Source organism: Montipora capricornis, chromosome 6 (assembly GCF_036669925.1).
Source record: "Montipora capricornis isolate CH-2021 chromosome 6, ASM3666992v2, whole genome shotgun sequence".
Classification (NCBI taxonomy): Eukaryota; Metazoa; Cnidaria; class Anthozoa; order Scleractinia; family Acroporidae; genus Montipora; species Montipora capricornis.
In genome coordinates this window covers 30,244,219-30,248,750 of record NC_090888.1, presented here as the reverse complement: position 1 = coordinate 30,248,750, position 4,532 = coordinate 30,244,219, and positions in this window count along the sequence as shown.

Below are 4,532 nucleotides of genomic sequence, written 5' to 3'. Positions count from 1 at the left end.
AAAGTTGGAAGTAAATTTTCCACCGAATTTCCACGAAAAGAAGTGTCGATGACCAGGACTGTGGTACACAGAGTCAGGATCCTAGAAAGCGAACTCTCAGACGTGATAAATATGATGATTCCCATTTATTCCTCAAAAATCGATCTTTCGTTCGCCACACCATACATCTTCAGAGGTAACAGTTATACAAATTTCAAAATCTTACATCGTTGACATTTATTGAGTGACTGTTAACAAGATTGAGAACAACTTTCAACAGGAATAAACCCTACACTTGGTGACATTTGACTGGTTGGCTGAAGCATCCTAACCCAATGCTTAACCAGTGTTTTTTACTGCCAGAGTTCTCTTTCAGAGTTGGTTTCAACTCGCGCGTGATTAACAAAGTTTCTTTGACTTTAAAAAAGGGGCAAAATATTACAGATATCGAAAATTTGTCAAAACTTTGAAAGTTGTAAACACTTTTGGTTTCCTGATAAGCAACGGCAGGTGTGACGATGTTCTCAGTGAGCGCTCTGGAGTGCTTGAATGCTAATTGCACTCTGTAAACAATCTTAGATCTTAGATTTTTTTAGAAAATTCTTGATCAGTCTAGTGCTTTGCGAAAAAAACAATTCAATTACACTTACTCGTGCAAGATTTGAGACCGCGTGAGATATCTTGGATTTTTCTGGAAAAATTGTGGAGATAATATTAGAAGAACTGCTTTGAAGTTCGTTTAAAGATGTCATTCATATTGTAAGAAATACTGCCTACTGGGTAAGCGTTTTGAAACCAAAAATGTGTTTTAAACTCAAAGCAAATTAGATAGTACCACAGAGGATGAGAACTAAATACAAAAAACAGACCATATGTAGGTCAGGGTTTGAATTACATTTATTTTATATTTCCGGGCTGTTAGAAGAGTGAAGGCTCCCTTTCTGTAAATCGTTGTTGAAGAAGTATTGTTTTGATTGCGTTTTCAGGTTAAATTATTTCTTTCCGGTCTTTGATCTGCATTGCTGTGTACATGTTGTGGTATACGAATCGTCAAGTTATGAGTAAAAATGATAATCATCATGTTTTTATAAACGCTGTGTATTTAATGTTTTTGATCGAGTTTAAATGGCCATAAAACAAGAGTATTTACGACTACGGATAAGTTAGGAGCCTCCGACAGAGTCCACAAAAACAAAGGTTGAGGATCTCTTCCTCCCCATGTTTACTTATTATGTTAGAATGTGTTGCGATTGTCGCAACTATTGCCGGTTTTCACTGTCACACCACCGTCATCAAAACCATTCAACAAATAAAGTCAAGAATAAGAGATAAAAGAAGATGAATATTCAAACAGTCTCACAAAGGTTCAGATCTGTGCGATGTTTCGTGCGGGAGATATTCAAAGAAATATTTTACTGACATTTATAAGGTATTGTATGGAGACGCCATGTTTGTGTCCCTCTGAGGGGCACAAATATGGCGGCCGGAAACTAACAAAGAAATATGTCATTGAGATTTGCTATTAGAAGCCTGTAGTCATCTTCTGAGGGCTCATAAACATCTGCATGAGTACTTAGTCTCATACAAGGACTGTTCAGATTGCAAAATCTCAGAGGATAAGTCACTTTTTTAATCTACGTGGCAGCATGCTCGGCCGCAGTTTTAATATCGTGTCACGCAAAAGCTTGCTTTATCACAAGACGAAAAACCCTATCAAGCTGGAAGTTTGTGAAAGATAAGTCTTCAGCTGTTCAAATAACTAACTGAACTAAAATCTCAAAAGGATTGACAGTTCCTTTAAGTTTGATGACGTCGCGTAAAAACATCATCATCGTCGTCGCGTTTCGACCGTTACAATCATCATTATCAATATTTTTAATGCTATTATCACTATTATCATTGTTGTTGCTGTAGTTGCTGCTGTTGTTGGTGTTGTTACCCTGCGTACAGTGTCCTTCGATCTTCCTAGATAAATCGCGAAGGGGAAGAAGACCAAAGAAAGGGATGAGTCAGTCCAGTTTCATGTGTTTGCCAGAGTTGTTCGAAAATATCCCGACTGTTTGTTTTGGTTTTGTGGTTTTGCGGTCACGCGTGATTTGAATTTTTAACGCATGCTCAATACAAAATGTCGAGGTGGCTGGCAGAGTCTCCTTCTTCCTCTTCCCTACTTATCTTCCAAAATCGAAGGAGACGGCTCGCAGGGTATAGTGACTGTTGTTGATGTTGCTGTTGTTATTCTTATTATCATTATTTTGATATCATCGTGGGGGCAGCGCCTTCACTTTTCACAGCTGCAAAGTTTGTAGAGTGTTATTTTCGTAAAATCACAGGAATGTCTTGCGAACTCTGTCAAACGGCTGCCTTTTGAACACTTTTGCCTATGAAAGGTATTGCTAAATTTTCGTTGTATTAAATTTAACTAATTTATTGATTTATTTGTTCATTTTATTCATTTACGTTTCTCTTTCAATTGGATTTCTAACCTGTTACGTAAGCGTGTATGTTGTCGCTAAGCTTCCCAGATTGTTATTTTCACGCCATTTTATTTTAGTCTGTAGTTGCCTTTATCTCTGAGGTGAGGTGTGCCGCTAAAATATAGCTTTCTTTGAAAATTCATGGGAAAAATGTAAGCCTTTTTTTGCTGGCGATTTTAGTTTGGCATCTATTAACATTATTAATATTATTTAGGGACAGGCAAAAATTAACGATAAAAACCGACTTTTCGGTGTCTTCATGGCGCCATTGTCAAGGAGAAATAAAAATTACAAAGTTTGCGGCAAGGTGTAACAAGAAATTAGCATACAGTGTTTGAAGCTAATTATATAAATACTTTTGCGCGAATTGAATCGCTTTGCACGTTCAGGGTGGGTTTTAGGTCTCTGATGAAAAGCATTTCATTCACCAAACAATCGAGCTTATTTCTACACTTTTTCAGAATGCTAAAACGCCTCAGTAGGTCTTTCGGGATTTCGCAGTCCTCACAGACGCCCAAAGAACCAACAGCCATTGTTCGTGTGGCCATACCGTTTACTGACGGCCAGGAATCGGCAAATGATGTTCAGAAAGAGCTCAAGAATCTCAGCATAAAGTTGCAGACAACTGTCCAGCCAGTATTCGTTAGCTGCAACATTGCCCAAGATCTTAAAGTACACGAAACCAAGCCACAGATCGTCAACCAACAACGCGTCGTTTATCGTTTTCAATGTGACCTGTGTGATGTGGGTCATGTGGGCTATACGCGCGGACACTTACACACATGTATGGATGGACATAAACAAAAGGCATCTTCAGTATACAGCTGTATAAACACTACCACGAACAGCACGGCGAAGTCCCGAAAGACCTACTGAGGCGTTTTAGCATTCTGAAAAAGTGTAGAAATAAGTTCGATGTGTTTGGTGAATGAAATGCTTTTCATCAGAGACCTAAAACCCACTCTGAACGTGCAAAGCGATTCAATTCGCGCAAAAGTATTTATATAACTAGTAGTAGCTATCGCTAAGTGCCAACGAAACAGTCAATATAATACATAGTTGACAGGTTTGTATCAGAGTTCCAAAACACCCAACAGTAGTTGTAATTTTTTTATTCGAAAGTACTGCAACTCAACTTATCTAGTTTTAAATTGCACACTTTGTATCTCCAACAGCGATGTAGATGTCAACGTGTTTTACAATAATATGGAAAGTACTGCTGTAATTTTTGAACGGCCGTAATTTTAACAGGAATATACAATAATTAAGTTGAATGAAATCAGTGCCATGTAAAAAATCGCCAAACCGTTTTCAGACTTTTCAGCGTGGAGCATGTAACGGGCCAGTCAAGCTCTCTCGCACATGAAAGTTTTGAGCTCGTTCACTCAATATAGAACACGATAATTCAAAAATAAATATTAAAGAACACTCAAAGCAAGTGTACACAACACAATGGTCAGGGAAATGGGAAAAATGTGTTTCACTCTATTAACTATGTTTCACTCAACTCCGAGCACAAGATCATCAATATGGTCGCTCGCGTCATGCAAGTTTGTCTAATGACATCACACATGAAAACACGCGCTTTCATTGGTCCCTACTCATCCTCGGAGACCCAGGGGCAGATCGCGAAGGAAACGGGAAGTCTAAACGGGCGAAAGAAGATGGCGACGAAGAAAAGTACAGCACTACTATACTTTTCTTCGTCGCCATTTTCTTTCGCCCGTTTAGACTTCCCGTTTCCTCCGCGATCTGCCTCTGGGTCTCCGAGGATGGTCCCTACTAAAATCTCCAGGGAATCTTACATTACACTACGTAGCCTTACATTACACTTTTCCCACAACGATCGAGAATTTTTCTGCCTGCTGCAATACTTCGCGCGGCATTAAGCTGGCCGCCTCGCAAGCCTCGCGTCTTCGCTCGGCTTGCTTGTTGGCAATTAGCTTCAAACACTGTTTGCTAATTACTTGTTACACCTTGCCGCAAACTTAACAATGGCGTCATGAAGACACCGAAATGTCGGTTTTTATCGTTACTTTTTTGCCTGTCTTTGCATTACCAAATCTTTATTGATAATAT